The sequence below is a fragment of the Lactuca saligna genome, chromosome 8 (assembly GCF_052625555.1).
Source record: "Lactuca saligna cultivar CGN05327 chromosome 8, ASM5262555v1, whole genome shotgun sequence".
Lineage (NCBI taxonomy): Eukaryota > Viridiplantae > Streptophyta > Magnoliopsida > Asterales > Asteraceae > Lactuca > Lactuca saligna.
The window spans coordinates 282,049,232-282,071,285 of NC_136424.1; the positions used below are offsets into that span (position 1 = coordinate 282,049,232).

A 22,054-nucleotide genomic window follows, 5' to 3' on the forward strand; every position below is an offset into this window, starting at 1 on the left:
GTCTTGAATTCCACGATTATCTCAAGGAGTGTGGAATAGTTTCACAATTGACGCCTCCTAGGACACCGCAGTTGAATGGTGTGGCAGAAAGGCGAAATCAAACCTTATTGGATATGGTTCGCTCTATGATGAGTCGTGCATCACTGCGTATCTTCTTTTGGGGGTATGCCTTAGAGACTGCCGCCCATATCCTTAACCGAGTCCCTACTAAGAAGGTTGCCAAAACACCTCACGAGATGTGGACGGGGAAAGCTCCCTTGTTGGCACACATCAAGGTTTGGGGTTGCGAGGCTTTCGTAAGACGAGATACTCACGACAAACTCGAACCTCGAAGTGAGCGATGTATTTTCATCGGCTACCCGCAGACATCCTTTGGATATCTCTTCTATAGACCGAAGGACAACGTTGTCTTTGTTGCGAGGAGAGGAGTTTTCCGAGAGCGAGAACTCATAAGCCAAGGAGACAGTGGGAGGCAAATCGAACTTGAAGAGATTCAAGAGTCGATAGATGAAGGAACCTCTACCGCTGGCACTCAACCCGAGGAGGAAACTCCGGTTGAACCGATTGACGAGTCCTTACCTCTTAGACGTTCCGATAGAGTTAGAGTTCATCCCCAGTTTTATGGTTTTCATATTACTACCGAAGGGGACACGTATATTAGTGATGGTACACTAGTAAATATTGATGAACCTAATAGCTATAAGGAAGCCATGGCAGGCCCAGAGTCTGCGAAATGGAAAGAGGCAATGGATAGCGAGATCCAATCCATGTACGATAACCAAGTTTGGAATTTGGTTGATTATGTGCCTGAACGAAGACCGTTGGGTGCAAATGGATCTTCAAGAAGAAGACCGACGTGGATGGGAACGTACACACGTATAAAGCGCGATTGGTTGTGAAGGGCTTTACTCAAACTCCAGGAGTTGACTATGATGAGACCTTCTCACCAGTTGCGAAGATTAAATCTATTAGAGTGATGCTAGCAATTGCCGCATTTCATGATTATGAAATTTGGCAAATGGATGTCAAGACCGCCTTCCTTAATGGAAAGTTGGCTGAGGATGTTTACATGGCTCAGCCAGAGGGGTTTGTGGATCCGAAGCATCCAAATAAAGTGTGTAAGCTTGAGAAGTCCATTTATGGACTTAAGCAAGCGTCTCACAGATGGAATCTTTGCTTCGACGAGAAAGTCAAAGAGTTTGGATTTGTACGAAGCGAAGACGAATCTTGTGTATATGTCAAAGCCAGTGGGAGTATAGTAAGCTTCCTCGTTCTATATGTCGATGACATATTACTCATAGGAAACGACATCCCGAATCTGCAGGAAGTCAAGTCTTGGCTCGGGAAGTGTTTTGCTATGAAGGACCTCGGAGAGGCTTCTTGCATTTTGGAAATAAGGATATTAAGAGAAAGAAGTAAGAGACTAATTGGACTTAGTCAGAATACTTACTTAGAGAAGGTACTAAAGCGTTTTAGTATGGAAAACTCAAAGAAGGAAGAACTACCAATACAAGGAAATGCCAAGTTGAGTAAGACTCAAAGTCCGAGTACTGAAGCTGAAATAGCAGAAATGAGCCGAGTACCGTACGCTTCCGTAGTTGGCTCAATCATGTACGCTATGACTTGTACTCGCCCTGATGTAGCCTTCGCTTTGAGCATGGTTAGCAGATATCAAGGGAACCCTGGCAAAGCATATTGGATTGCGGTAAAGAACATCCTTAAGTACCTTCGGAGGACGAAAGAATGGTTCTTAGTCCTTGGAGGGAGTGATGACTTGAAGGTGCGAGGGTATAGTGATGCCAGTTTTCAGACCGATAGGGACAACTACCGTTCGCAGTCGGGCTGGGTCTTTACCCTAAATGGAGGAGCAGTAACTTGGAAGAGTTCCAAGCAAGAAACCGTAGCTGATTCATCGTGCGAATCAGAGTACATCGCAGCGAGCGAAGCGTCGAAGGAGGCAATATGGCTAAAAAACTTCATCGGTGATCTTGGAGTTGTGCCTGCCATAAAGGAGCCCATGGAGATTTTCTGTGATAACAAAGGTGTGGTTGCCTTGACCAAGGAACCGAGGGATCATGGTAGATCAAGACATATCGACAGAAAATATCACTTCATTAGACATAGTGTAGAAGAAGGACAACTCATAGTTAAGAGGATATCATCAGAAGATAACCCAACAGATCCGCTTACGAAGGGACTGAGTAGGGTTAAGCACTTGCAGCATGCTAGGAGTATTGGGCTGAAGGATGATATTAGTATAGATTAGATAGTATTAGAAACGTATAATAGATAAATGTAATTAACATTTGGCGATTAAATAAAGGAGTTTTATTTATGAGTAATGTTACTGTCTTATGTTAATCGTTTAACTATTGTTTCACTTTGCATGTTTTGACTTCCAGAATAATTGAATTTATTAGGAATAATCGAATTGTTCAAATTGTCCATAATCGTTCATATGTTGGAAGTAGATATGAATGAAGATTGTCATGAATTGGTGTGTAGATTGTCTAAATGGTGTTAGACATAGCAAAGGGTTGCTGCAACGTTCATGAGTGCTTATGAACTGGTTTTGAGCATTGGAACAAACCCGCGCTTGCTGGAATCACTTTATGGAATACGATATAAAAGGTGATCGCAAGACGATAATATCATATAGTCTAAAACCTAGATATATGGTTTATTATTTGTTAATTGATTGTACATTGATAATGCGAAAACGCATCAGTAACTCGGTGTTATAAAACGCATTGTTGTGTATAGTTGGTTAATGAATAAGTAATGCATATAAGTCGAAGTTTATCTGTAACTTTTATCAAAAAGGTAAAAGCGATATCTTGGCCGCTCGATAATTTGATTTGACTTATGTGCCGGGCCCGGTCAGAACTGAATTGATGTGTTTGATTAAGTTTTATGTCGAATAAATCGGAGATCGAGAAATCAAATGCTAGACTAACCATTCCATAGGATTGTCAGCATGATATCTAACAGAGGACTGTACGATCCCTTATCTAAAGGACAAGATTGATTAGATCAGAGTTTGACAACGTCTTTGAGAGCTACGATTGCAAACCGAATTGTACTTGTATAGTTACTAGACTTATCCAAGTGGGATACTGTTGGAATAGTGTCTAAGGCTGCAACTATATTAGGCAAGTATTTGACCCGGTTGTGCATGGTCCTTTTGGGTTGCCTTCACCATAGCAACTTGATGGATGATTTGTTAAGAGAGAGTAAATATTATAAGGAATAATATATGGTTATTTGATTAATATAAGTCATAGATTAATTGGAATTAATTTGGTGACTTAAAGAGATTAATTAAATAAGAGGGTATAAACTGTCAATTGTTTGATAGTTACACTTTAGACTATAAGTCCTTATCCAAGATAGGATGGACGATTTCTAGGGCTTGGATAAGCCAAAATCGTCCATAGGGTTATCAAGGAAAGGATATGGATTAACTTAAAGTCTAAGTTATCCAATTAGGGTTAAAGTTATAATCATTAAGGAGTCTACAAGTATAAATAGACCCTAGGGGTGAGGGAATTCGACACACCATCAAAAGTAGAGACACTCTGGCCGAATTCCTCCCCTTTCCTCTCTCCTAAATCATCTTTCTTGCTATTGGTGTTTGTAAGCCACTTTAGGAGTGACATTTTTGACTCTAGAAGCTCCAAGACAACAAGATCGACAAGGAATTCAAAGGTATGGTTCTAGATCTATTTCAATGTTGTTATTTAACCTAATTAGGCATTAGAAGTCTTGGATTCAAAGCATGTTTAATTAGAAAGCCTAGATCCGAGCATTAGGGTTTTGCATGCGCACATAGGAAAGTTCATATGGCTAAAACCCATCATTCCCCACCCTACCACATACCATGCATAACCACATACTGCACATACTGGGCCACGCCCACTATCTTGGGCCTCGACCCTTACCTCGGGCCTCACCCGCTACAACGGCCCCGCCGCTCCAGGCCCCGCCTGGATTCGAGCCCCACTCGGATACAGATCTGTTTTACTTAGGCCTCGCCTGTCACAGGGCCTTGCCCGCCAACAAATAATAACACATAAACATTTCACAACACATAACTAACACATGCAACTGGTTATGTCCTAAGGCCTCGCCTATCCTGGGCCTCGCCCATGTCCTGCTACTGATGAGTCATGGGACCCCGTCCACGCTCCTAATAGTAGCGAGATACGGGCCTAGCCCACTCTCACTCCTGTTCTAGTTTGGGCCTCGCCCCTGTTCTGCTACTAATGAGATATTGAATCCCATCCACACTCTGCTATTGGTGAGATACGAGACCTTGCCCACACTCACCTCCCTACCAGGCACATACATGTATCACACAGACAACAAGTATGAACTATCATATAAAGAAATCCTTGGGCACCCGCCCGCTATTACTGGACCTCGTCCTGAAAATCATACTAGCATACTGTGCCTAGCGCTAACCCACGGGTCTTCTACTCATAACTACATGGGCCGGTATTGTGGCCTTAGACCCATTCACACAAAGGGAAACTCACCTGCACTGGCTGAACTTGTTGATGATCTCACTAGCTGCTGCCCGACAACTCACTGAACTCTTGCTCCCCTTGCTCCCCGAACTACCAATATCAATGCAACACTGAGTCTAAATGACCCCTGAAAGACAACCAAGTCAACCCTGGTCCAAGTCAAAGTCCTGGTCAAGGTCAACCATCCAGGTCAACCCTACTCGCCGAGTCACCCTACTGACTCGCCGAGTTCATAATGTTCAGAATCCTTCCATTCGCGACTCACTCGCCGAGTCAGACCATGACTCGCCGAGTCTACCGATTTCTGAGTCCTGACCTGTCCAACTCACTAAGTCTCCACCCGACTCACTGATTCGAGTCTCAACTCGAAGGGTTTGGGGTTTCGCGACCTGACTCGCCGAGTACAAGGAAATCTTCATACGACTCGACGAGTTGTTCATCCCACTCGTCGAGTTCCTCTACAACTTCATGCTACTCGTCGAGTCCACTCAAAGGACTCGCCGAGTCCCTTCAGTTCTCCATACATGCAGAGGACTTTTGAGTCATGCATGGACTCCAAACTATAGATCTACCCCTCCCAAGCCTATTCCTCACGTAAAGTTGCAAACTTTACGTGTAGAGAAGGAGATCTAGGCAAAATATGCCATAAACTAGGGTTTAAGGCCAAGGGGCTTCAAAATCGACTCAAGGGCTGATACATTACGAGGTTTTAGATCAAAATAAGCATGGATCTGAGGTAACAACCTCAGATCTGAACCCCTAGCTCGAAAGGTTACTCTTGTGCCGTGAATGCCCAAATACACACATAGATCTAGGTGCAAAGAAGGGAAAATAACAGCTTGTTACCTCCAAGATGAACACCACTGAAGTAGATCTCAAATCTACACCTCCTCCTTTGAGGCAACCACCTTGGTCTTCAAGTTCCTTTCCCAAAGTTCCTTCCTCCAAGCTATATCTCTCAAATGATGGAAGCTCACACGAAATCAAGGGTGTACTGGTTCAGACCAGACTCTCTAGGGTGATATAGGGGCTGAGGGAGGGACATAACACCCTTTAAATAGGGTACACCTCCCGGGATTAGGGTTTTCCTCGTTCAGACCAGACTCGCCGAGTCACCTTGGCCGACTCGCCGAGTCGGTCGCTTACCCCTCGACCCGGATCCCGCTCGGACTCGCCGAGTCCCTCCTTGGACTCGCCGAGTCTACCCTTAAAATTAGGGCTTTTCTTTCATTTCTTGGCCTTCAAAACTTTAGGTGTTACAAAACCATAGTGACGAAAAACGCAACATAATAAAACCACAACAACGATCCGAGTGCAACAAAAAAAAAAAGAATTTAAGGACCAAACGTGTAATTTTGACCAAACCATAGGGACGATTTCATCAATTTACTCTTTTATAATAGATTATATAGAATAAAATAATATCACCTACCTAAAACATTTTAAATGAACTACCTAATATTTTTGGTAGACAAAAAAAAATATAAATTAGAATTTATGGAAATCTCCAGAAAAGTCCTAAAATTTTAGTTTAATTTATGAAAAAATCCCGAACTAATTTTTGTTTACAGAAAAGCACAGAATACCGGCTAAAACTTCGAAAAAACCCTTTTTGGCCGGTTTCGTAGATTAAGTCCATATTTTGTCCTTTTTCGTTAGTTTGCTCAAAATATGATGACTTTTCTGAAAATTACCCGATAACCAAAATATTGTAACTTTTTTGAAAATGACTATGGAATTAATGGATATTATTATTAACAAATCATTTATAACCATAATTATTTTTATTATAAACAAAAGAAATACATTTGTTGCTAATTTTTAGGAATAGAATGCTCGACTATGTACTTCTCTATTGTTTGTTGACCACTTCAAAGTCTCTATGTTCATACTATGTATTGTTGTGGGTGTCATAGTGAGAAGTAGTATGTTAGTCGTGACAAATACAAGAGTTGATAATATTTATTAATACACAATCAATAAGTGTTTACTTGCTATTAGACATGATGTTATATGATCCCATGTTATTAGAAAATATGATTACACGAACATATAGATCTTTTATGATGTAAGAAGTTTTTTTTCTACATATTTTTTTGACGAACAAAATCAATGAATCATTAGATGATTCATTTCTAAGATGATTCACAAGAAAAAATTCTCAAAAAAACATCTTTATGATTCATTTATACAATGATTTTGTTGTTATTCACTAAAATTATCATAAAAATGAATTTTTTCTTAATTTACTTAAAAATGAATCATAAAGATGTTTTTTTGAGAATTTTTTCTTGTGAATCATCTTAGAAATGAATCATCTAGTGATTCATTTATTTTGTTCGTCAAAAAAATATGTAGAAAAAAAACTTCTTACCTTCCTACCAAAAAAAATTTCTTACCGGATATATATATATATATATATATATATATATATATATATATATATATATATATATATATATATATATATATATATATATATATATATATATATATATATATATATATATATATATGTAAGATTTAAATATGGATTAACATCTATTGTGCGGACATGTGTTGACAATACTATTTTATGGGAATAACTAAGAGAATATGCTGTTTGATAATGCGAATACGTTCAACTCATCGTCATTATCAAGCGTTCTTACAAATTCTTATTATAGAATATGGTTATTAATAACACGTTCTGATAGAATGAGAATAATACAAAAAAGTCTATAATACCCTTATAGATAATTTAATTAGCAAAAATATATATGATAATGGTAATAGTTATTTGAAGTTGAACGTATTCACATTACCAAACAACATATTTTTTAAATTGGTCTCACACAATTACATTGTTCACACGTCCGCACCATAAATATTCATCCACATTTGAACCTAACCCTATAGGTTTATGTATTAGGCTCGACACTGGTTGACGTCTAGCTTTTCACGTGATAATTTATTATACATGAGATAGAAACTCATTTGTTTTGTTTGGTACAATTCATTTGTGGACTCAAAAGTAATTGTTTATCTTGTTTTGGAATCTTTGAATTGAGAAATTTCAAAAATAGCTATATGTACGTGACAAGATATCTCATAAACTTTTAATGAAAATATAGAATGTTGAGTGATATTAGAGAACTTCTTTCCGACTAAAAACACAATATCAAAAAATAAAAAGTAAAAAATCAAATCAAATCTTTTATACCACCTCTTTTGAGAAAAAATAATTAAATTCGAAAATGACTGAATTTTTTTTTTCCGAAATAACTTGATATCAGAAAATACATCAACATAACTTTATGGCAGAAAATACAAAGAACTTCATATTAGAAAAAATCTATTATTAAAAATGTAAATGGGTTCGAAAATTCACATAGGAGATGAGAAATTCTAATAAAGTTATTTTTAAGGTTGTTTTACGTCAGAAAATTAGATTTTGAAAATCATTGTGCATTTCGAAAAACCTTAATTTCGAACCTAAATTATAGACAAACTTTGCAAAAAATTGATTATAAAAGCTCTTTTATATCATAGATCAGATTTAAAAAATTGCTTTTACAGTGAATCGTGATTATATGTTGATTAATAGTAATGATTTTTATGTTAGAAACATTATTTTTATAATTATCGAGATGAAAAAACATATTATTTTTATAGTTATCGAGTTCATTATTTTTAAAATACTGATGTCAATTCTTTCACTTCAACATCAATTGGTATGATGTATCTATAGATTTTTTGGACGCCAACCCTTTTCGAACATGTGAGTTTTTTAGAGCGTTGAGTATGAACATGTTATAATACCAAAGATATGTCATTTAACATGTCACATTATCCATGGTGTTATAATACAAGTTTGATGGTCATCTTGTAATAACTCCCAATACAAAATATTAATTAATTTAAAAAATTTCATTTGACCTCAACAGTAATAAAAAAAAATAAATAAATAAATAAATAAATAAATAAATAAATCCAATACCCAATCACAGTTATTGTTTCTTTTCGTCTCCGTTACAAAGATAAGTGCTTAACACCCCTTTAACAAGAAAGGTGGTGTTTGCAACACCATTTCCAAAAGTCGCCTCAGTCATAGTGTCGTTACAAAGAGAAGTGCTTAACACCCCTTTAACAAGAAAGGTGGTGTTTGCAACACCATTTCCAAAAGTCGATCAGTCATAGTGTCGTTTCCAAATACTTATACCATATGCTCTTAAGTTTTGCTATGCATGCTTCTTTTGGCAACCGTAACAAATGCTTTTTGTCTAGTTAGATTCAATTTAACTTTCTTACATGTTTAAACTAACAAATATTTTCTTTTGATAGTTAGGTGTTGATGGTGAAAAGGATTCATTTAATGCTAAAATATATAGTTATATGTCAATTCCTACACTTCCAAATTATTATGTACGTATGGGCTTCTTGGACACAAAAGCGTTTTGTGCGTGTAATTGTTTTAAATTCTACTTTGTTATCATTTCTATCCAGGAGATAATGAGAAATAACTTTTTGTCTGATTAGTAATCCATCTTGTGGATCATCACTTTCTTTAATCAATCACAACTTTTTATGAAAGACATTTTCATTCTATAAAAGTATTACATCAACGTGGAAAGTAAACATACAACAATTTGTGTTGTTAACCATTTACCCAATTTTTTTGAAGATCATATTTATAGATCTTAGGATTGTAATACTATTATGCATGCCCTAATTATAACAAATAATCAAATTCATACGCTTAAACATAAGTAGAAAAGCATGACAATTTAAAACAGTTAATTATATTCTTTACACAATTAGGTTATGATAATTGCGACCCGCCCTTGAAATAGGTTTTTGTCAACCGGACAAATGAGGACTCTAATTCCATGCTTAATTTTATTTAGGGATAATGACTTAGGAGGGTAATAAGGTTTCCAGTTTGTCCGTATTAGGTCACTAAGGTTTTTTTTGTGCGTATTAGACCAATATGGTTGTTATTACCGTTTAGAAATAGTCATTTTACCGGTTTTAACGGTTAAAAAAGATTATTTCTAAACGGTAATAACAACCATATTGGTCTAATACGCACAAAAAAAAACCTTAGTGACCTAATACAGACAAACTGGAAACCTTATTACCCTCCTAAGTCATTAACCTTAATTTTAAAGACTATGAGAATATATGACCATCAACAGTAAACTACTTCGTTTAGAACTCGCGTCGTCCCATATAACCTGCTACTCCTCTATATGGCGAAGCTCTTCATCTATAGTCGTCCCTTAGGGGACATTCGATAAAATTGGAACGATACAGAGAATATTAGCATGGCCCTTGCGCAAGGATGACACACACAAATCGAGAAATGGTCCAAAATATTTTTTAACCCTTCGTCGTCTTCTCTGGAATCCTAATTCCCTTTTCAAATGCTAATAGAGTTCAATTGTAATTCTTACGTTTCGGTAGTTCATCTACTGACGTCATGATCAGACAACATGTGGATTCTATGGTCAGATTGATCTTCTTGTTGATGTCTTCAACCATTTGTGGCAAGTAAGGGTGATCTTTCTTTCTATAAAGTCTCCTTTAAGTTTTTTACTTTTCCTGTCATTAAGTTTCATACTTTATAAACTTCCGTTTATGTGTTGTATATAGTATTAGAGGTGGCAATCGTGTCGTGTCGTGTCGTGTTGGGTTCGTGTCGTGTCGAAACACTAAACGGGTTGAAAGTGCTTGACCCTAACCCGACCCATTTAATTAACGTGTCGTGTCATGTCAACCCGTTTATTTTCGTGTCGAGTTCGTGTCGGGTTTCGGGTTAGGGCTATAACTTGAAATATATCGTGTCATGTGAGGTTAAAAGATTGAGCATGTTAAAAGAGTAGGAGTTGGGTAGGCGGAAAGGAAAAACTAATAGTTTGGAGGCAGAATAGATGAAGTCATAGCAAGTTTAGATGACAAAATTAAAAGAGTAGGAGTTGGGGAGGCGGATGAAAAGGTCGCGAGGATGTGAGAGTGATGAAAGAGACTGGGTAGTTTGGGAGAGAATGGAAAAAGTGAAATTAAGTCTTGATCTAGACGGCTAAGTCATTTCAACATTACAAAATGACTCAATTCGAAGGTTTTCTTTTACTTATGGTTTTGGTTTTGTATCTTTCTAGTTTATTTAAATAATTCAAAAAACTTGCATATAAATAAACGGGTCATTTTGGAGTCATATTCGAGTTGAAATTCTCAACCCTAACCTTACCCGTTTAATTTTCGTGTCGTGTCGTGTCAACCCATTTATTTAAACGGGTTGAAATATCTTACCCAAACCCGTTTATTTCGTGTCGGGTTCGTGTCGTGTCAATTTTTGCCACCTCTATATAGTATGTATGTATTTGTTTATGTGTTGATTTTTTTATTCATTTTGTAACTTCAGTTTCTTAGTTCATGTTGTGGTTTTGCTTTTTATAAAATAATTGATAATAGACATCCTATACAAGTCCCCGTTGGTTTTACATTTCCATTCGTTATCAAATGTAGACATTGATGGGAGGTATCAAAGTGAGATTTTGTTTTTGTACATATGGATGTGTTCATGTAAACATTTAAATGACAAAAAAGAAGTTATTGATAAAATGTTGCATATTTATGTAATGAAGATCATCAATCATATGAGTTTCTGGACTTAGAAGTTCTGGAAAGGTTGTGGGATAAGTTTAAATGGAAGCAACTATTTTCAGTCAAACAAATCATTCACATTGATTAGTAAGCATGTTTTCTAAATAATTAGGGTTAATGACTTAGGAGGGTAATAAGGTTTCCAGTTTGTCTGTATTAGGTCACTAAGGTTTTTTTTGTGCGTATTAGACCAATATGGTTGTTATTACCGTTTAGAAATAATCCTTTTTACCTGTTAAAACCGGTAAAATGACTATTTCTAAACGGTAATAACAACCATATTGGTCTAATACGCACAAAAAAAAACCTTAGTGGCCTAATACGGACAAGCTGGAAACCTTATTACCCTCCTAAGTCATTATCCCTTTTATTTATCAGCTTTAAGTTTTTAGGCTTTTATGCAATTCTGTTTTGTATGTAAACGATCTGAAATCTATGATTTTCATTAATCAAAAATTACACTTAGAAGTACGTTTTAGTTATTTAAACATAAATTTTGACTAAACTTCTCCAAGTTAACATAGGAAATTGAGTAATATAACCCATATAAATGATCTCTTCGTAAAAAATGACCATTCTTTTTTTTTTTTTTGTAAAATAATCACTTTGTCCGGAATACATCATTCCAGAGAGGTCTAGGATTCTGTACCATCGTTCCAAAATATTTTTTTTTTACGTGTATAAAATCTGAAATGCAATTGTAATCTTAAAATCAACAAAAAACTAATTAATACATAAACTAAAGGGTTTTCTTTTAAGTAATATTACAATGTTCAAATTATCTTTGTCCTTGTATCACAAAAAAAATTTGTCTGTTGTTTATGATATGACATAGCCTATGGACCGGTTTTTTACCTTCTCTAAAATATGAATTCTTGGTAATCAACGTCTTCAGAAACCAACACAAAAACACCTCATAATCCCTCTACTATCAATCTGGTGTGGTACTTCTATGCCTTTTTAAGGGCCATGTTGAAACTCCCAAGTGAGATTGAATCAGTTGTTTTGGTACCCTAGTAGTTGATACTCACTAGCTGTCTATGGATGCGGGCTTGCATACCTATAAACTAATTCTAAATTTCTAAACTGTAGTCGCTCTTCCAATGATTATCGTATATAGTCATTTTGAATGTCTTCAAATCCAAATCACTAAAAAACCAGTGATCACTTAGTATATTGATTAGGATGTAAAGCTACAAAAAGGTTAGAAATAATTTATCATCAAATAACATTATATTTTAAATTAATATTAATTAGGTAATGTAATCCAAACATAATTATATAGTATCACGGTATGCATAAGTTGGGTGAATGGATTCATCAGCCATGTCACTCCAGTCAAATGTATTAGTGTTGAAAGCTGACAGAACAACAATCCACCGAGCATCATCCTGTCTACGCTCTATCAACAATGAGATCCACATCATGATGGGATATCAATAAAAAATATTTGCAGTAAAGTAAGAATTGTTATTAGAAGCGTAGTACGTAAGTAGTACATAATTATATAACTTACATCACATTCCAATCACCATAAGTGACTATCCACATATAAGGGAGTCCAAAGTTCAATCGTCGCAATAAATGTCAAAAGGCAGTGAGCAAACAACAACGAACCATCCTGCTCTTTATATAGACTATGTACGACAGGTTCTAAATGTTTGTCCAACTGTGTTGGCTATGGTGCAACACCTTTCCTCTTCATTTGTATCCATAGGGACTCATATCATATAGACATAACCTTTTAGTGCATCGAATTCCTAAGAGGTGTTTTGTATTTATCCCGCAGAATCTCTTTTACATCCGACGATTGAATACATATATATCATTATTTCCAAACACCCAAAACATAATTAATTAAAACATTTATCGGAGTCCATCCCAGAATCATTCAATGCAGAAAACATAGGTGTGTGCACTGCGATCAATCCGGGCCCTTCTTTTCGCAAACCGATGATACCTGAAACAATAAACAAAACTGTAAGCACGAAGCTTAGTGAGTTCCCTAGAGCATACCCCATTAACAATTCACATATCATATTAGCTATAGAAGTTATCTCTACTACCTAACACATATCATATTAGCTACACAAGCTATCTCTACCACATACCACATATCCTGTTAGCTGTAAAAGCTATCTCTACCACATACTACATATCCTGTTAGCTGTAAAAGCTATCTCTACCATATAACATTAGCTATAAAAGCTATCTCTACCACATATCACATATCACATTAGATGTAAAAGTTATCTCTACCACATAACATTAGCTATAAAAACTATCTCTACCATATATCCCTGCATAAGGATGTCATGGGCTCCCTCACATGGTCTTACACCTAAGTGTCACGGGCTCCACCAATGGTCTTTTCCTGCTGGACAGCCATGGGCTCCCCCATATGGTCTTACATTCAAGTTCCATGGGCTCCCTCTATGGTCTTTCCTTGCTGGACAACCATGCACTCCCCCACATGGTCTTACATCCAAGTGTCATGGGCTCCTCCCATGGTCTTTCATGAAAATATCACATAAACAAATAACATAACATATAACATATAACCAACTAGCATACCACATATCTCTATATCAACTAGTGTACCACATAATACAAACTGGGTTGGCCTTGGTGCCTTCGACCCATTGGTATGGTGAGGAGACTCACCTCGCACTGCTGAAGTCCCGCGGATAAACTGTCACACCCCAAAACCGGAACGACAGAAACGTTCGGGGGCGGAGGACGTCATGTACAGTATCTTAACAATGCAAAATAGTAAACAAGCAACAACATCATCTATTTCATTAATAGTATAATTTCATACAAGTGTGTTCTTTAATAGTAATAAGACACAAAAATGAATAAACAAAATAAAAGACGAGTCTTGAAGATGCTTCTTCTTCTCAAAACTTGGCATCAGTACTTGTCCACTGATGACCCGAGAATACAAGTTATTTTGAAAGCGTAGATCAGCATTTAAGCTGGTGAGTTCATAAGTATTTAATGTCAATGTTTGTATAAGTTTGAATGTAAATGTTTGTAAAAGTTTGAATGAAAATGCTTGTAAATATTCAATGTAAATGTTTGTATATGTTTAAAACCCTTTAGAAAATACCATATTTCTTACTAGTATAAAAAGGAGTCTTCTGCCAAGACCCGACTGTTATGAATGTTTGTTTCTCTATAAAAGTGGATGTTTTTTCCTAGTTTATAACTATCTTAACTCGAAAATAACTTGCATTGACTTTCAAGTAGAACTGTCATTGTATGAAAATAATTGGAAAAGTAAGTATTCGTGGGTCTTCGGAATTGACAACCTGCAGTACTAATTACCTGAAAACGTATTTGTTTTATTAAGTTCATAATGTGATAAGTAGGCCGTAGTATCCACATTAATGTTATATGATCATGTACACCCAATTTATTATCACCTTTTGTTTAGAACAATGCGTTAGTGATCATTGGTATAGTTAGATCTGTAGTTGTTCCATGCTATAACATCTTAGTATGTTCTTTCTGTTATGGTATTCTCTATCTAATATTTGTTTTATTAAGGTTATAATGTGATAAGTAGTTCCCATACTAAACGTTCTCTCTCCCTACAAGGGATTCTGAGAAACAAGAGTGACTTCCGCAACGAATTGCTATGCCGTAGTATCCACATTAAAGTTATATGATCATGTATACCCAATTTATTATCACCTTTTGTTTAGAACAATGCGTTAATGATCATTGGTATAGTTAGATATATAGTTGTTCCATGCTATAACATCTTAGTATGTTCTTTATGTTATGGTATCCTCTGTCTAATATTTGTTTTATTAAGGTCATAATGTGATAAGTAGTTCCCATACTAAACGTTCTCCCTACAAGAGATTCTGGGAAACAAGAGTTACTTCCGCAGCTAATTGCTAGGCCGTAGTATCCACATTAAAGTTATATGATCATGTATACCCAATTCATTATCACTTTTTGTTTAAAATAATGCATTAGTGATCATTGGTATAGTTAGATCCTGTAGTTGTTCCATGCTATAGCATCTTAGTATGTTCTTTCTGTTATAGTATCTTAGTATGTTCTTTTTCTTATAGTATCTTAGTATGTACTTGTATATGATACTATTCTCTGTGTGTACTTATATATGATAGTATTCTCTGTTATAGTATTCTCTGTCTAATATTTGTTTATGATAGTATTCTCCTAAACTATACCTATAATAGCTTACTAGTAATTTATGTCAAAGTATTCTTCTTTGTAGTATTTGAATGATTGACTGGTACTTTTATATCTACATATGTATACATAATATATAACTAATGTTTAGACGACCTTCAGACAACTAACCGATTACTCTACGTACACATTCAAACAAGAAAAAGGAAATAAAGTGGATTAGCAGTTCTAAGTCCTTTAAACATTAGTTACATAACTATACATATATAGGCATGCATTTGACGATATATAACTTGAAAATGAAGTTTTGTAAAACCTTTTGAAGAGTTTAATAATGAATATTGATGACTTGATGCCAATTTATAAAACAATTTAAAAGTAGTTTGTTTGATAACACAGTTTGAGGTATATGAAATCCTATTGTTTGAAACAAAGTTATAATTCACATATGATTCATTAAATAACAAAGATTATAGCAAAAGATTTATGTTTTTCACACGAGGATAATCGTGTGTTTACTTGTATTCCCCCCCCCCCCCCCCCCCCCCCCCCCCCGCGAAAGTGTATAAAACCATTTACAAAATATTTGAAATCATAGTTTTAGGGGTATGAACTCACTTGATAATTGGTGAATCGAACAACGTTTCATTTCTAAGAAGGATCATTCTTAACCTAACCGTGAGTCTTCGGTGAAGAAACGAGCTTCACACGGGCAATACTTCGACTGGAAAGAAGTTAGTTTCTCAGGAGATTCGGAGCGTTGGGACTCGCGTCGTGTGTGAGAGGTGTTACCAGAGCTTCAGGTGGTTTAGAAAGGTTTAATAGCGTGTAGAAGTAGGAGAATGTCACACCCCAAAACCGATAGCGGAAACGTTCAGGGGCGGAGGATGTCATGTAAAGTATCATAACCAATGTACTTAGCAAGCATAGTAAACACAAAACATTACATTACATAGGAATATTTACATTTGTTTGAAAGTAAAGTAATACATGTTTAATACATACATCATTATAACAAAAGTAAAGACGAGACTGCTAAAATGCTCCGTCATCTCCAAAAGGTTGTGGAATACATGTCTAACGTTGACCTGAGAATACAAGCAATTTTAAAAATATCAGCATAAAGCTGGTGAGTTCATAAGCGGTTTGTTTCTATAAAAGAACAAATTTCCTTTTGTTTTCTGAAAAAGTTGTTATTCAAGAAAATCCCATATTTTCTTATAAGAAAAGTTTAGTTATCCATTTGTTACACAGTCTAGTTAAGAACGGTTTAGTTATCACAGGAAAAACCCTTATTTTCCATAAAAGTAGGTGGTTGGTTATCGATTCGGAATGCAGTGTCCAAGTATCTACCATACTTGTAGCATTTAAGTGAAATGTCCTGAAATCCTGGTTATCCTTGAAAGGTACATTAGTTTTAAGACGTATATAAAACTAATAAGTAGGCAATAAAAGTTTCCATAATCTAAGTTGCGAGTTCCATAACCATAAAATAAACTAGATAAGGCTCGTAACGGGGCTAGTATCGTTTTATGACTTTTGTCACCTGTGGACCAGTCGGTCCGACTGTAGCTAGCAACCAGGTGCGGGGTAGTTAATCCCGTATAGATCTATACATTCAATTCACGTTCTCCCTCCAGGAGATTCTGGTTACGGGGTTAGTCCTACACTCTCGTATCCGGGGGAGTGTTACCAAGGACGTGTCTCTAATCTTAAGATTAATGAAATTTTTGAAGGAAATCATATGGAAAATATTGTTTTATTAGTCCTTCACTCTCGTATCCAGGGGGAGTGTTACCAAGGACATGTTTCCAGTTCTAGGATTTATGTTATTAGTCCTTCACTCTCGTATCTAGGGGGAGTGTTACCAAGGACATGTTTCCAGTTTTTAAGATTAATGTTATTGGTCCTTCACTCTCGTATCTAGGGGGAGTGTTACCAAGGATGTATCAAAAGTTCTAAGGTTATTGCTTTTAACAGTAATAATGTGGAAAATCATTTGTGAAATATAAAATATAGCATTTTATAATGAGTTTCACAAATAGTTTGAAAACGGAGCTCGGTGATTTTGGATCAAGATTTGGATTGTAGAGAGAGAGTAGTGAGAGAGATGGAAAAAGCTTCAAATGAAGTCCACTCACCCTTATATAGGGTTTGAGTTTGAGGACCGGTCGAAATCTACCCGATACCGACGTTAAACGGGGCTTATGGTCGTATCCGACTAAGTGTTTGTAACCCGACGTGGTCGTGAATTAGAAACTTTTGAGAAAGAATATCAAGGGTGTTTCACGTGTTTCTAATGCGTTTGGACACTCATGAAGTCATAATAAAAGTCTCAATTTAATTAACTTAATCCAAAAGTTAACGGAAAAATTCAAATACAAACGGGTAGTATTAAGGGAACAGGTTACAGTGATGGAATAAATTTCAGGTTGTCACAGAGAAAGGATGGAAATGAGAAGCAAAACTCGGAAGGATTCGATCTCTATTTATAGAAAAGATTTTGACTCTCACATCATGAGCTTTCATAACTTACGTCGTGAGTTTCGTCCCGCTTCACTTATGGCATGCGTCACTCGTCAATTTGCTCCGGAAGGGTTATTCAGACTGCTCACGTCGTGAGTTTTAAGGCTCACATCGTGAGTCTTATATGTAAACTTGACTTCTGCATTCTAGCCCTGAAAAGTGGTGATTTGACACCTCACGCCGTGAGAAATGATGCTCACGTCGTGAGTTCAGTTAAATTAGGGTTTCTGACACGTATCTTGCTCTTAGACAGCTGTATCTTCAGAAGGCCATAACTTTTGCATACGAGCTCCGTTTTCGACGTTCTTTATATCCACACAAAGGTGGAGACATACTATACAACTTTCACTAAGATAATTAAGGCTAAAAAATAGTCTATCTTAAACTCATTTTTTACACTACGTTTTGTCGGTTTTGTCGCGGATCTTTGATTGGTCATAACTTCTTCGTTATAACTCGGATTTTAGTGTTCTTTATATTTTTGGAAACCTAGTTACGATATCTATCACTTTATTTATCCCGATTAAGGTTATTGAACAATTTATTTTTGACCTAAATTTTGCTGGTGTTACATAAACTCTAGCTACTGGTTGACTGGTTCACGAACTGTCAATCATCAAAACGACACCTAATTAATAATTGGGTTCCAATACACAACCATAATCTACACTTAGGGAAATTAGACCATTTTACCCCTACCCTAGCTTGGTACAAAACCAAGGCCCAACATATGGTGAAATTTTCCAAATTAGGCCCAAACCTCTACATGGACTTATTTAAAGGCGTAACACACACACAACCACCTTGTGGCAGCAATCAGTGGTAGAGAGCGGCAGCCACTACCTCACTGTGGTGGTAGTGGCGTTTTCCTTTGGATCTCTGGCCAAGAATGTAACACCCAGAATCAGAAAGACCAAGAAAGGAAAGGAAAAACCTAAGTCAAAGGGGTCAACTCATCAAGTCCATAGGTGAAATCGATGATTTGGTGCGGGATGCGGGTTATGGAATAAGTGACCGACTCGATGAGTCGAAAAGTAAACTCGGCGAGTCTGGTCTGACCAAGGAAAGTCGTAATCTGAGGGTTTGCACCGTATTTAAAAGACCTTAAGTCCTCTCCTTAGTCCCCCTTGTCGGCCAGAAGTTGTTATACACGATTCCAAACCCTAGTTGAGTGAGAGAATGAAGGAAGTGGGTTTGGGGCTTTTGCAAGAGGAAGGTTTGGAGGATTTGACCACTAAGGAGCTGGAGAATCCAACCCTTTTGTTGTGAGCATCAGTTTGAAGGTAACAATATGTTACTTTGCCTTTGTTGCTTCTAGATCTTCTCATGGATAATGTTTTGGGGCCATTTTGGTATGATAAGGATCCTCTTTGAGTTAGAAGTCCAGATTTGAGGTTACTACTTCAGATCTAGATGTGTCTTGGCCCAGAGATCCATAAAGTATCAGTTTTTGGTGTGTTGGTTAAGCATGTTTGCCCTAAACCTTAGCCCTAGAGTGTTTTAAGCCCATATCTCTTTGGTTTCACATAACGTTTACAACTTTACGTGTGGAATAGACTTGGGAAGAGTGGATCTATGAGTTGGAGCCCCTTAATGGCTCGAAAAGCCACTGTATGGATTAAGAACTGAAGCGACTCGGCGAGTCACATGGGTGGACTCGGTGAGTTGGATGAAGGTGGGCATGGAATCGACTAGTTGGAAGAACAACTTGGCAAGTCTATTGAAGATTGTCATGGACTCGACGAGTCTGTTCTTGGACTTGGCGAGTCAGGTCATAAAACACTAACCGCTTCTGGTTAAGGCTCAGATCAGTGAGTTGAAGGGTGACCCAGTGAGTTAGACAGGATGGGACCCAGAGATCGTTGAACTCGACGAGTCTTGGGGTGACTCGGCGAGTTGGGTCGCATTATGAGAGTTCTGAGTATATGTACTCGACGAGTCAAAGGATTGACTCAGCGAGTAGAGTCAGTCAAAAAGATTGACCTTGACCAGAGTTGACTTAGTTTGGCTTCTAGAGTTCAGTTGGAACTAAGTGATATATGTATTGATATTGGTAGCTCGGGGAGCTAGTCGAGCAGCGGTTCAGAGAATTGTTGGTTTGTAGCAAGAGGGTTATCAGCGAGTTCAGCAGTGCAGGTGAGTGTGAGAATGTGTCTACAGCCACAATGTCGGCCCATGTAGTTATGAGTAGGAAGACCCGGGGGTTAGCCCTAGGCACTGTTTGCTAGTATGATATTCCGGACCAAGGTTCGATGGCGGGCGGGTGCCCAAGGAATGCTTTGCATGATAGAGTATACTTATTGTCTATGTGATGCATGTATGTGCCTGGTAGGAAGGTGAGTGTGGGCGAGGTCCCGTATCTCACCAATAGCAGAGTATGGACAGTGTTCGAAATCTAATTAGTAGCAGAGCATGGGCGAGGCCCGAGATAGGCATGGGGTGAGTGTGGGTGTGGGCTCGTATCTCACTTACCGTAGGAGCTTGGACGGGGTTCTATGACTCACTAGTGACAGGATAGGGGCGAGGCCCAAGACACGCGAGTCCTAAGGACAAGAATGTAGTAGGGTATGTTCAGTTATGTGTTGTATGCTATTTTTTACTATATGTGGTTAGCGGGCGGGGGCTAGAGACAGGCGGGGCCTAAAAGAAACAGATTTGTATCCAAGTGGGGCTCGAACCCAGGCGAGGCTTGGAGTGGCGGGTTCGTTGTAGTGGCCGGGGCCCAAGGTAGGGGTGAGGCTCGAAATAGCGGGCGTGGCCCAGTATATGTTGTTTGTGTTTGTGCAGGGTATGTGGTAGGTTGGGAACTCACTAAGCTTCATGCTTACGGTTTTTAGTTTTGGTTTCAGGTACTTCTGGTAGAGGAGGGAAGAGCTCGGGGTGATCGCATGGCACACACCATTGATTAAGTCAGCGTGGGATGTTTTACTCTGATAATGAAATATGTTTTGGAATTAATATTCTGAATTTATGTTATGACTTATGATATGTTTTTATGAATATGGCTTTGATAATGATTTAAAGAAAAATATTTGGTACGGATTTTTGGAACGTTACAAGTTGGTATCAGAGCCTTGGTTTGAGGGATCCAGACATACTCTCGAGTCTGTCTGAACTCAAACTAAGGGATTGGTCTAAAAGTTTTCAAAATGAAAAGACAGTTTTGTAAAAAGAGTTTTTAGAAAGGAAACCGTTTTAGAAAAGCAAAAAGAATTCAGAAAGAAAAATTACTTTGAGAAGAGAAAAGGGTGTGGTGCATGCAATTAGCCGAACTCAAGTAAGTACCCCAAAATACCCATACAAGTTTATGTTATGGTTATCAGTTAGTAGAGCAGCATGCTAGATTAGGACTAAGGATCTAGGGAGGATGCCTTATTTGCCTGTTATATGTGCTTTGAGCTGCATGATAGTGTTGATTAGACAGTAGTAGGATAGCCTGTTTAGGTTATGCCTAAGTTTATGAGCTTATGTCGCATGCTAGTGCAGATTATTGATATGAGATTATGATTGTTGAGTATGTTATGGTTAGATTTTTCCCTTGTCCGAATGTTGCTTGATTTGTGCATTGTGGGATTTTGAGTGATGGGAGTTAGCCATTAGGTGAATACGTCACGTCACATGTGATCAGGGTTGAATAATCTCAGAGTGCTGGATTTGGCCCTATTGCGCAGCTCTTGTCTGGGTTCAACCGTTGTAGGGACGAGTCTTCTACTCGAAGGATTATCTGAGCCTCGTCACATGTGATGGTATTCAGGTGATGGCTAATTGGCATCACAAGGAGGCCTTCAGCAGCTGAGGACTGGTATGAGTTGAGTCAGAGGCTTCCCTAGGGTAAGCCTAGGATGAGATAGTGTTGGGAGCTGTATTAGTAGAGTAAGGGACCTGGTGGAGTCAAGCAGTTCTTGAGGAAAGTACGGATAGATGTGGAAGGTAGTATAGGCCCGTACTACTGAAAGCAGAGGATCTGTACTTGATTCGAGAAAGGACGAGATGAGACCGGGAAAATTGTAGTGTGTGCGTATGATCCCTCAGTAGTGATGAGTATTCTGATAGTTATTGTGATATGTTTTCAGTATGGTGACATTGCGAGAGAGACCAATTAGCGGATCAAGCGCCAGAGAGGGATCAGGCTCGGGTTCAGGGGCCGACCAACTCGAGGAGCGGATGAGGGAGTTGATATCAGC

General features: G+C 37.5%; 1 non-coding gene across 1 annotated transcript; it reads left to right on the top strand.

Annotated features, from left to right (window-relative positions):
- Positions 1-9,785: 9,785 nt before the first annotated feature.
- LOC145013750 (U6 spliceosomal RNA) lies at positions 9,786-9,888 on the top strand. The gene has a single exon (XR_013665269.1). It is a non-coding gene; the product is annotated as a U6 spliceosomal RNA (small nuclear RNA).
- The last annotated feature ends 12,166 nt before the right edge of the window (positions 9,889-22,054 follow it).